This window comes from Harpia harpyja, chromosome 13, assembly GCF_026419915.1.
Source record: "Harpia harpyja isolate bHarHar1 chromosome 13, bHarHar1 primary haplotype, whole genome shotgun sequence".
NCBI lineage: Eukaryota > Metazoa > Chordata > Aves > Accipitriformes > Accipitridae > Harpia > Harpia harpyja.
In genome coordinates this window covers 35,047,802-35,061,237 of record NC_068952.1, presented here as the reverse complement: position 1 = coordinate 35,061,237, position 13,436 = coordinate 35,047,802, and the positions used below count along the sequence as shown (strand labels likewise).

General features: G+C 37.2%; 1 protein-coding gene across 6 annotated transcripts in view; it reads right to left on the bottom strand.

The window, feature by feature from the left end:
- SIPA1L2 (signal induced proliferation associated 1 like 2) overlaps positions 1 to 13,436 on the bottom strand; it is a 152,808-nt gene that overhangs the window by 109,114 nt on the left and 30,258 nt on the right. For all 6 annotated transcript variants that reach the window (XM_052805827.1, XM_052805829.1, XM_052805833.1 and 3 more), the window contains exon 2: positions 12,531 to 12,603. The gene's annotated coding sequence lies outside the window, so the exon portion shown is untranslated. The remainder of the gene's footprint in view (positions 1 to 12,530; positions 12,604 to 13,436) is intronic.

The following is a 13,436-nucleotide window of genomic DNA, read 5'->3' as shown; positions in this document are numbered from 1 at the left end:
AGTTCTGCAGTCTCTCTTCTGCCCACGGCCTGAGCAAGATTGGATTGCTTGATCCCTCAGGTTAGGAAGTATGTGAACACATATGCCTAAAATACATACCAGATATAAATGCATGCACCAGTAGGGCCAGGACGTTTGCACGTGCCAGCCGAGCTCAGTTCACTTCTCTTTTGCAACTGTGTGGATCACATGCACATAATCTTGTGGTTTAATTAAAGCAAAAGGAAAGAAGCTGTTGGACAATTATTTTATTATTTTAGGGAAGGGATAAAAGACAGGGGAGAGTATTGCATTAGTGGGTGAAACAAAGAGAAGGAAAGAGTATGAGAAAGCTCCAGAAAAGGGAGCATGTGAGCAATGAGGACATGCAGTAGAATGCATGTCCCTATGGAATACACCCTATCACCAGCCCACCACCCATCCAGTGAGCTTATGGCCAACACTGGGGGAGGGTTAGTATGAGGGACTGATTTTTCTGGCAAAAGAAATAAAAAGAAATTCAGTTTAGTTAAGATTTATTCATATTTCACTCAGCACCAAAGTAATAGATTTAAAAAAACCCCTAATTTTAAATCAATCAGATGAGTGATGCATTAATACTACATCATCCACATCAGCTGGATATTCACAAAGAAGAGAGACAAGATATTATGGGGGTTTTACTGGGATGGAACTCTCATTTTATCCCAATACTCCAAGATACCATTATTTCTAATAATGCTCTACACAAAGGTCTATACCTCATGTGACCCTGAACAAAACACCTTATGTCTATCCAGAATATTTGTTTGATTATGTTTCTACAAGATCTACTAAAATATTTACCTTTATTCATTCTCATTTTAAAACTAACTTTAAAGTTTTAATCTCCTTGAAGATTTTAAATTTTCTGGATGATGACTTCAAAAATTTAGAAACTAACAAACTATATCTCTGCAAAAGGTTTTTATTTATATATATATATTTTATATATATATATATATATACACACACACACCCTGCATCATAGCAGCACCAAAATACTAAGTTTTCCATTTTTGCTTCAGAAATACAGTCACAGGTATAACTTCACTAGGCCCTATACTTTCTGTAGACTTGCAGCTGTTCCACTGGTAACTATCATGTTGTTCCTCTGTCATGAATATATCTGGTTTCAAATTGTGCTTTAGTTCACTTTTGTCAAACCAGGAAACCTGAAGCTTCCAACAATGAAATAATTACTTCAGTATATAGTTCTAGAAGCCATGCACACAACACCTCATAGTAAGCCACGAACACCTAACATGATGGAGAATTCTATTTTAGTTTCCTGTGTGAGCTTATAACAAAAAAAATGCAAGGGCAACAGGAATATAAACATGGAGGTTCAAGACAAAATCATCTTATTTCATAAAACACACTTGTCAACTACAACATAATTTCAGTACGCAGTCTGTCAATTTTTATATTTTCACAGTTACTTCTTTGAAGAGACACTCTGCTAACCCCCCAAAAAGAAAAGAAAAAAAGAAAGCTTAAATTAAAAAACAGCCTTGATTTTAATTCTTTTAGCTACATCACTTCATTACCTTGATACAAAACGTCAATCCCAACAACTCATTATAGTGGTAATAATCCTATGACAGAACAAGTTTCCTTTCAATGTCATCCAGTAACACCACACTTCAGTAACTTAAAATCTATCATGGTTGCATATACTAACCTGTTCAAGAAAAACAAAGTATTTCAAACACTTATTTCTATTATGTAGTTTAAGAACACTGTTTCCAAGTCAAACTATATCAAATGCAAAGTAAGAGAGACCCAAGACTACCTTGCTAAATCTAAAAGTACTGTAAATGCTGGCTGCCCTGGAGACCAAGTTAGCTGAAATGCATGCAGCTGTCATATAATCCACACTCTTCCTCCTCCTCAGGCAAAGCTACCAACTGCCAAATGTAATCTAATAATTAGCATATGTAAAGCAAAAGGGCTAGACTATGACATCAGTTTATCTGCTCCTTAGAAAATAGTTTTGAATTAAACCTACAGCCCACTCTGACCTTCAAAATTCTAAAAAAAAAGCTTGCCAAAGAGAACAAAACAGGAAAAAACAATGAAATCTATTTACAGGTGTATTCTAAATTTTAAAATGAGCAGGAAGATATTTATAAATGTTCTCTTCTTAAAAAAATAAATAAATAAATCCTACTTTAGGGAAGGAGAAAACAGAGTAAAAAATCGAAGTTGCATTCTTTGTATCTGGGCTTCTAAACATGATATGAGAGGAGCATTCACCACTAAGTAAGAGAAATTAAGTAAGTATCTGTGAATGGCGCTTTGGAGGCAACTGAAAAATAAAGGCAAAGTAGAAATAGACAGTCTATCTAATCTGTCAGTCACCCAAACATAATTAGCCATTATCATCATTAACAATAATGAAGATCACTTTTCTACAACCTCCAAGAGACAAATGACGAAAGGATGTCTCATACAGAAATGGCTAACTCCTCCTTTCTTCTAAGGAGACAGTCAGTTTATATGCTTAACAAAAAGCACATGAAATGGAAGTATGTGTTCCTGCCCCTCTCAGAAATAATGACTTCAAAAAATGTTTACAAATTTAGTTTATATTTTTGAGAAAACTTTGTTGCTGCAGTGGACTTTGATCCTCAGCATTTGCTGGCATGTAGCCCTGCCCTCCCTGAAGCTGTGCAGAGCAGTTCATGTCACTGGTCTTAAAGATGACAGAGAAATCTCAAGAAATTTCAAGAAGAAAATCTTCCTGTTTATTTTTTTTAAAGTATGATTCCTTTCCATCCATAGCACTTTCTCCCATTTGCAATTAGGTGAAATACAAAAACTGTATACAAGCAGACAGTAGATGAAGTGGAGGATCTGGGAAAATGTTGTATTCCTCCTTCCCTGCCCCTCCCAGGCATGACAGAGTACACACTCCATTCATAAGGAGGAATTTGACAAGGCAGCAATTTAGTTTACCAGGCTAAATGACAACAGTGAGATGGCAAGACAAAGAAAAAACTGCAAAAAGTCTAACAGGTAAGAACTATGAAGTATGGTTCATAGCAAATGAGTAACTTTTCAGAGGACTAACAAAGATAAATAGAGTGCTTGTGAGATTTCTATTTTTGAAACTAGATCCTTCCTCTCCTCCTGCCCCCTCCTCTCCCCCCCCATCTTTGCAAATAGACAGGGCTCCGAGTGTGCTGGGTTAATAACCAGACCAGGTCAGCCTGCAAGAGATTATTTTAAGCTGTCTGCATTTTTTAGATAGGAGTGGATGTGACAGGCTACCAAGAGAAGACCAAATATAACAAGAGGTCGCCTGTATCATATTATCGATATTTCAAGACTAAAATTTACTGAAAACAAACACTTAGACATTCCCTAGACAGGGTAAAAATATTACGGCATAGCCAGTTTCACAAAATTCAAAGCACTGATAGTTCTTTTAGACAATCCATTTTGACCCTGAAAAATGTTTCCAAAACCTCATTAAATCTTTCCCCCGTAATGAACTGAGCCTGAAAAACAATTCTGATGTCTATTACCCTGCTATCTAAGCTCACTAACCAAGGAATAAATGACCTGAGCACTTTCCCTACAACTTGATTAAGAAAGAGCTGCAAGTGACCTTGACTTAAGCTTTTTAATTCATGGAATTTATCGATATGTTCTAGCTTTTTTCTGCTTGGAAAACACTCATCAGTTTCTCCCCTTTTCCTGTAAATTTTCTCAGAATTGCACAGAATCACTGCATAGTTGAGGTTGGAAGGGACCACTGGAGATTATCTAGCCCAACCCCCCTGCTCAAGCTGGATCAGATAGATTGGCTGCTCATGCCCATGTCCGGTCAGGTTTTAAGTATCTTCAGGGATACAGAATCCACAACCTCTCCTGGAAGCCTGTTCCAGTACCCAACCACCCTTACAGTAGAAGTCTTTTCTTATGTTCAGATGGAATTTCACGTATTTCAACTTATGCCCATTGTCTCTTGTTCTGTCACTGAGCACCACTGAAAAGAGCCTGGTTCCATCCTCTTTACAGCCTCCCTTCAAGAACTTACACATTGATGAGATGCCCCTGAGCCTTCTGTAGGCCAAACAGTCCCAGCTCACTCAGCCTTTCCCCATATGAGAGATGCTCCCCTCCCTTAACCTTCTTTGTGGCCTGCACTGGATGCTCTCCAGCACGTCTACATCTCTCTTGTACCGAGAAACCCAGAACTAGACACAGTATTCCAGGTGTGGCCTCACCAGCGCTGAGGGGTAGGACCACCCCTCTCAACCTGCTGGCAACACTCTTCCTCATACAGCCTAGAACACCATTAGCCTTCCTTGCCACAAGGACACATTGCTGGCTCATGTTCAACTTGCTGTCCACCCAAATCTCCAGGTCCTTTTCTGCAGTGCTGCTTTCCAGATGGTTGACCTCCAGTACGTACTGGTTCATAGGGTTACTTCTCTCCAGCTGCAGGACTTGGCATTCTCCTTTGTTGAACTAGGGAGGTTCTTCTCTGCCCACTTCTCCAGCCTGTCGAGGTCCCTCTGGATGGCAGCCCAACCATCTGGGATATCACACACTCCCCAGTTGTGTATCACCAGAAAACTTGCTGAGGATGCACGCAGTCCCATCATCTGGATCACTAATGAAGACATTAAACAGTACTGAACCCAGTATCGGCCCCTAGGGTACACCACTAGTAACTGGCCTCCCACTCAACTTTGTGCTGCTGATCACAGCCCTCTGAGCCTGGCAGTTCAGCTGGTTTTCAGTCTATCTCACTGTCCATTTATCAAGGCCATCTCCCCTCATCCACCAAGACAGCCATCTCATCATAGAAGGCTATCAGGTGGGTTAAGCAGGATTTTCCCCTTTTTAAATCCATGCTCACTACGCCTAGTCACATTCTTTTCCTTCACATATCTGGAAATACCTTCCAGGATTGCTTGCTCTGTCACCTTCACAGAGACAGGCAAGGCTGATCTGCCTGTACTTTCCCAGATCCTTCCTGGACATTTGCTTTTCTCCAGTCCTCAGGAACCTCTCCAAATTTCCATGACCTGTTGAGGAAAATCAAGAGTGCCCTCACACTGACATCAGTCAACTCCCTCAGCATTCATGGGTGCATCCTATCAAGTCCCACAGACTTCTTTATGCTCAGTTTGTTTAAATATTCCTTAATTTAATCCTCCTCCATTGAGGGTAAATCTTCCTTGCTTCACACTCTCCAGGATTCTTGAAGGCCAGTCTTTCCAGTGAAAACTGAGGTGAAAAATGTATTGAGTACTTCAGCCTTTTCTTTGTCCTTTGTCACCAGATCCCCTACCCCATTCATCAGTGGGCTCACATTTTCCCTAGCATTCCTTCTACTGCTTATGTACTTGTAGCAGGTTTTTTCTTGCCCTTCACATCCTTCACCAGCTTTAATTCCAGAAAGGCTTTCACTCTCCCTGAACCACTTTCAAATTCTTGGGTTTTTTTCTGGTTTGTTTTGGGTTTGTTTTTTTTTTTCATTTCTCATCTTTCCCATTCTGTTACATGTTCTGTTTCTCCAACTTTCTCTGAGAATTCTCTCCTTCTCAAATGCATAGCTCTTTTTTCCAACCTTCCCACTCATTCTGCACAGTTCTGGTACCAAGTAAAAACAAGCTCATAGGATATGTTTTTGACCCATTCTTCAGTTTATCTTCAAAAGTATTTGCGTTAATTCTTAATTATTTCAAATATTTCATTAGAGATCTTTTTCTGCATGAGCCAGAAACAAAGGACTTCAATTAAGATAATTTATTGTAATCCTTCACTTTGTATAAAAGAACAATACACAATTCATTTTACTGAAATAAATTAGATTATATGAATTAAGAGATCAAGATGGTGTGCATCCTTTCCCCTCTCCCTCCCAAAAACTTTCTTTCAATTCTTTTTATTTGGTTATTAAGGGCATTTGTTGTTTCTTACATCTTTTTAGTTAGCACCAGTGGTGCATCAGCCTCTTCCTCAAAAAGAAAATACATACTGCATTTGCTGAGAGCTAGGGAAAGATTTTACACTAGGTTCTCCCAATTTTTTGAAAATAGCCATCCCTTTCCCTACTAAGACTCATCACTCTCCAGCTCTTGATCCTAGCTCTCCTTTGCTTATACCCAACCTGCCAACACTCCCTCTTTTTTTCCCCATGCCCTCTCCAAAACAGCTAGCACAAAACACAAATTAGTAAGCTCTTCTGTTTTATTAACTTGCAAGTTAATCCACCTTAACTTCTATTTTTGGTGAACCTCACTAATAATGCATGCCTTCACAAGTGGTCTACTAGTGCTTCTTACTGTTACCTCTTTATTACAGTGATATAGCATTGGAATAGGTGAGAGGGTCCTACTACTTTCCAAGCTTCAGTGAGCTGAATGGACAGATCCAGTCAAACTAATAAGTCTTCGCAGAACCGCAGACTTTGTGAAACACAGTGCAGAGAAATCTAACACAGCACAGGTATTTTTCTGGCTCGCTGCCTTTCGGAACCAAAATAGCCCTCTGCCTCAACTGGTAAGTCCTGCCCGATTTACGACAGTCAGAAGGGAATCAGACTGGGAAAATCAACTCTGCAGATTGATATGATTTTACAAAAACAAACAAACAACCCATAACATTAATAGTATTTTGTACTATGTGACCTAATAACTTCTTAACAAAATATTGGATCCCTTACCCATGACCTCTCCACCCAGGTGACAGATGAAAGAACTATTATGACAATGTACTGCTCCAAAACTGAAGCACGTAGCACACCATGCCTTGAAAAATAAAGCAGCTTGCTATTTTATTTATACCTAAGTATATTTTAATTCTTCTCACAGAGGAAATAAAGGATAACAATTTGGAGATTGAAAAAGGATATTTGAGACATCAGACATCATACAGAATTACTGAATATATTACATTGCTATTGACAAAAACAGTATGTGCCTACCTGCATTTCTAGCTAGTTATTTTTCACTTACTGGTTAGAGCTAAAATTCCATCATCATTCCCTCACCACATCTGCAATACTGCATTCTAGGTTCCCCAGTACAAGACAGACGTGGAATTACTGAAGCAAACCCAGCAAAGCACCACTAAAATGATTAAGAGATTGGAGCATTTTTCACACGAGGAAAGGCTGAGAGCTAGGACTGTTGGGCCTGGAGAAGAGACGGCTCTGGGGGGATCTCACCGGTGCCTGATCAGGGGCAATGAAATGGGAGCCAGACTCTTCTCATTGGTGTTCAAAGACAGAACAAGAGGCAATAAACACAAACTGAAACATGTGAAACTCCATCTAAACATAAGAAAACACGAGAGTCAGACAACAGAACAGGTGGCCCAGAGAGGTTGTGGAGTCTCCACGCTTGAAGACATTTAAAACCTGACTGGACTTGGCGGTCAGCAACCTGCTCTAGCTGACCATCCTTAAGCAGCGGGGTTGGACTACGTGATCTCAAGAGGTGCCTGCCCACCTCTGCAATTCTGTCATTTGCCTACTACAGTTCAGCTTCTGAAAACAATTTTCTTTGCACCAAATGCAAGCCATGTTTTCCAGGAAAAAGTTATATCACACTATACTCTACATATATCATTGGATCAAATTTACTGCTACACATTCTTTCTTTGCATTAGTTTCTGAAAATATGGTATGTTTATGCACAAACTACAATGTTCTGTCTACACCCGTATAACTATCAACACCATATACAAACTGTCAATAGTTTAGGTTTTCATTAATTTACATAAATACACAAGCCTCTAGAAGCAGGTTCTTTCCCAGGTCACAAATATACTACCAAAATACCAAACTTCAAGATTGGATAAATTGTCCCACTTACCTGTGTCCCTATACAATAACTATCAGAAATATGAAAGGAATAGTGGTTCAGTAGCTAGTGGTTCAGTTTATCAGTAGCTAAAGGTGAAAAGGGGTGGACTTATTTTAAATTTATTTATTATTATTAAAAGGGAATATGCCACTAGATGCAAAACTAAGACCAAATGCTGCATTTAGGTTTACTGATTCTATATTCGCTTCATATGTTAGGACACATACTCCCAATGAAAAGGTCACCCAGGAAGCAGATGATGACTTAGGCAAATATGGGTAAGTTTATCACTTAAATCTGGCACTTATATATTCTATGTGGATTTACAGCCTCTAATTTTATTATCTGTTCCTCTGCCTTAACAGTACATCTACAGACATAATGTAGGCCTGTGCAGTCACAAGAGCTAAACAACCTAATGTAAGTAATTTAGATTCCTTTTTAAGTAGCTGAAATTGTAAACATTTCACAAACATTTAGTTTTGTGTAACCACTTTTAAAATACCTCTTAAACAGAAACAAACTTCAGATATTTTTTACTTTTTAGTGTTACCACTCTTTAATAAATGGTTAACTACTTAATTGTCTTCAGATGCAAAACCACTATCAGTTTTCTACAATGAGAATAACTTCCTATCTTCTTATGCTTGTACTTATGATAGCAAAAGAGTGACTAAGTTCTTATGGTCTACAAAATACTCTAGGTTTATGTACTTCAAAATCAGGATTCCCAAAACTGCTAATCAGTACCAATGCTACCATAATTGTAAGCTATACCCAGAGAATTATTTTGACATAAGCATTTTCGCAGGATATATGGAACAAAACCAAACAAACAAAAACCAAAAGTCAATGTGTATTTAGTTCATGGATGAGCAAACCACAAGTTTCTTTTCCCAGCTGTAAACAGCAATATTCCTTGTGTTGCATACCTTGCAAATTATGAAAGAAAAAGAATGCACCTCATTAATATATCAGCACGTGCAAGATGAGACATCTGTAATCCTCATTCTTTTTGCAGCATTATTATATTACAACTACTCTAACTTTGAACTACTGAAAGAGAGCAAAAGAGAATTACAAATTATATTTTTCAGCTTCTTCCAGATTTCTTTAAACACTTACTATCCCTTGGCTAACTATACAGCCAAAAGATAAAGCAAATGCAATACTAGAAGTGGTTATCATACAATACTAGACTAGATTTACCACTGTTAAGTTCTTGTTTATTACATAATCAGCATTATTCAAATGCAGATATTCTTGACAACACATAATACAAAATATGTTACAATATTGTCTCAGTCTGACTGTTTCTGAAGCAAAACACATTGTTTATGCGAAAAGTAGTAGGTAAGATTTTCAGAGGTATGTTCTACACTGCGATTAATATAGCAGAGCTTCATCAGGCTCAGTAACACAGGAGTCTGGTGATCTTATTTCACATTACAGAACAGACCATTCATTGAAAAATGGAGTCTTACATGAGAAGGGGAAAGAAACTATTAAGTTGAGCAAAGGAAGCCACTTAAAACCTGATAAACGATTGAGCTATTGAGCATCCACCTAGTTTAACTGCTGTAGCACACAGAAGGCAGAGGGGCTCAGGTGGCTGGACAGAAAGTTCGATTTTCTTGCATCAAAGCATAAGCCAACCATGCCAAACCACGGGCAAGTACTGTCAATCATTCAGACTCCCCTAAATCTACGATCTTTTGAATAGATTGACAAACCTGTACAGAATCCAAAAGTGGTTATCTTACTTCATACAAATCTCTGAATGCATAATAAATGTAAATAAAATAAAAAAAAAAAAATCCTTCTTTCAGAATTTTTTTTTCTCCTAGAAACAATATGTAGTTGGAAATGAAAGTTAAAAGTTTTACTGGTGTCATCAATATGGTACAGACAGAAAACTACTACACTGGAAAAAAAAAAGTACAAATTGCAATTGCATGTAGAATATTATAAAGTATAAAGCAGAAATTATCTTCAAGCCTGCATTTGGAACACCTGGAATATTCTGGAAGGACAACCCTGTCCTGTATCTTAAACAGGCATGGGTACTTCACAAGCAGCTGTTGTTAGAAATTCTGCCCTCTCTCTGCTCCATCTCCCACGTTTGGCTGGCCTCCCTGGTCAGGTATCTTGCCTACGCTGTAGATGTCTGTCATGGGAACTGCAGGACTATACCAGGCTCAGTCAGAAAGAAAACTATTGCCTCACACCAGATGCAGCCTAGTCAGAAAAGCTGGCCACCAGCATGGACATTAGATGCTTGAGCACAACTTTACAAGTTCAGTTTGCCTCCTAGGCAAACATAGTTTAGTGTTGAACTTACAGACAGTGAAAGATTTTGGGATAGTTCCATTTAAAAAAAAAAAAAAAAAAAAAAAAAAAAAAAGAAAGAAAGAAATAGATTCTAGTTTTATTTTCCTGCTCCAAAATAGGAATATTTTAGAAAAAATGGATCATGCAAAATAAGTTTTTGTCATAAAATAGAAGCTTCTAACCAGCTTCAGTAATGATCTTTTACATTCTTCTTGTGTAAAAGAACATAGAGTAGTGGAACACTGTATTTACTGCAGAAGTATGGTGCTTGAAAAGACTGGAAATGAAGAGACTAGAATGAACACAAAAATATGAAGTGTAACTTATTTAATATAATTTATTTATAATCATATATAATTTATAGTTTGTCTATATAAAATTTATCTACTCTTACAAAGCCCAACATTTCAGTTATAACAATAATCTGAAAAAAGCTAAATTCAACTAGTTTCTCAGAACATTTACTATTTTCCTAGGTATAAAGGTATATCATTCCTTTTTTTTTGTGCTTTGTGCAAAAGAGAAAGACAAAAGAGAAAAGAGAAGAAGTGACTACTACAAAAATTAGCAGCCTAGCTTAGAAGATTACCTTCTTCTAACCGACTTGATTTCAGATTCGGCATATACTCATAATATTACTAATCTCGAAAGAAGGGAGGTAGAAGGGACTCAACTTTCCCCCCTTCCCCTCCAAACCTGGCCATTATATAGAAAGAGGGAACACAAGTACAGCACTTCTTCCTATGACACCCACTGAAGGGTAACTTAGTGCTAACATGAAAGTGGGAACAATTTGAGAGCTTGTCTTCAAGAAAAGTTTTCAGCATTTTACTTTCCTACTTTCTCCTACAGCAGCTGTAAAATTGTGAAATCCTGAGTTATATCAAAGTGTAGCCTTAAATCTACAAACATTTACCTCTTACCTTTAATTTTTGGTACACACCTCTGATACATGTTTGACATTAGACTACCCCAGGAACATTGCATGAGCCACAAGTTATACTGTGGCCCTATGCTAGTCTATTTCTTCTCTACAAGAGAAATCTCCCACAACTACTACTCCCTTCTCGCTACTATCTCTCTCACCTTGTAATATGAGAAATCCATATTGCTAATTTTGCACATATATCATTGCTTTTCTTTTAAGTTAGTTTTCTTCAACAGTTTGTAAAAGACTGGAAGTTTTTCATCTGGACCACAAGCAACCAAGCATAATTCTGAAACTCTTACTCAAGTCTCACACAATTATACATAATTTATTTTCCACTTTTTATCATTATCAATATGATACTCCATTCTTCCAACAAAAGTAGTTACAGTACATATCTACAATGTCTGACAGTGACCACATTACTAGATATATTAACTGAAGAATTATTTACGTGGCAGATTTCTCTCTAGATTTTAGTATTCTTGGTGAACCCATGGAGTGAAAATATAATGAATTAATTTGAATGAAGTTTTTCAAGTTTGTAGTGAAATACTTCCCAAATGTTTGCATGTTGTTGAAAGTAAACAATTTATCTATAAATGCCCAAAAGCAGGTTTTATTCAGTTTTTGTTTTCAGTGTTTAGAATAAACACGCATGCACACACGGACAGGAAGGTGTTCATCCCCCAATAAATTACTCATTTCTTCACTGTGCTGCAAGGGAGCATGTCTTCATTAGATGACAGATTGTGTTCAGCCAACATGAGGCATTTCTAAACCTGAGCCACACGCTAGAACTATAAAGCAATCCAGTTGGACTAGATCAAAGAGTTTGCAGAGTTAGGAGCTATAGGAGAATGACTGCACCTCTTAATTTCTGTTGCAGAAAATATCAAGATATCATGATTTTTGGCAACTGTAGGCTCAGGATTTTCTAAAAACAGCCTAATTAGCCCTTACAAAGGGTGCTCTTTCAGCGTATTATGCTAGTGTCTATTTCCGGTCATATTAGCTCTTTTCCAGAGGAAGACCAAGCCAAGAATTTCCAAATCACCAAAATTATGATTTTATTTTTGGCTTATCCAATACATTAAGGAATGCAATCATCCTTCTATATAATAACAGCTGTATAATAAATGTTGCCTCAAAGTCATTGTACCATATGCTTCAATATTAATGAGAGGCAATCTGCCAAGTTCAGATTTAAAAAAAAGACTGAACTTCACTTGTATGCTGAGCCATGTAAACGATTCTCTTATGGGTTTGTTAAGATGCTCTAGATATCCCAAAGAAATTCTGTTTGTGAGATGTCAAACATCAAGAAAGATAGTAGCACAGCTGCCATTTTATCTAAAAGGTAGTGTAATGCTACAAACATACTAAAAATATATTTGTCACTCATTAGAAATTATGCTTACCTTTGGCTAGAAGGATTCCCAAAGGATGCCAACTTGAGTCACTTTTTTTCTGATATCAGTAAAATGGAGATACCTGCAAGTCAAATGAAAAAGGTTTGGGTTTTTTTTCTTTTTAGGTGAACTTGTCCACTTATGCTACTAAGGCATAAGTAAAAACAATAATCTTAAATGAACACTTGTGTAAAATGAGAATCTACTAATTTATATGTGAAAATAAAATATCAAGAACAACTCGATGGCTTTAAAATTCAGCGGTGTAACACATACCATATGTATGTGTTGCCACAGAGAATTTAAAGCTGTTATCTCTGCAAGTTCCTGGCAATAACTGGAAAAAAAGCTTTGCTAGGGGAAGAGGTTATGAACCAGTAGCTACTGAACCATCAGACTGTTTCATTACGGCTTTGCTTCAAAGGTCATGATAAAGCATCCGCAGCTATTCCTAGAACCATATTATAAAAAGCAAGTGGTCTAATAATGTTTTCAATTACGAGAAAAATTTGTGAAGTTCCATAAAATGTTTTGAAGGAAGATAGTGGTCAGTTCATCCAAAAAGTTTAGAAACATTCTGTGAGAATCTGTGGGATGACTTACACCTAATAAAGTATCTAACACTGCAAACTTTACATTTGACATTTTTACATTTACTTCTGAATGAAGAAAAATAAAAGTATATGTAAAGTAAAAATATTTTAGGTAGGTCTGTCTGATCAACGTACAGAGATATAGAACATAAAACTATCATGTACCGATAAGGTGATTTGGCTTTCTATTTTATATCTGTGCTAACACAGTTTCAAAGGGAGTTCATTTTAGCATGACCTCAGATAGTAAAATCTAGCTTGAAAATACACAATGTTACATTCATATTGAAAGAAAGGAAAAAGAAAACACACACACAGCAGG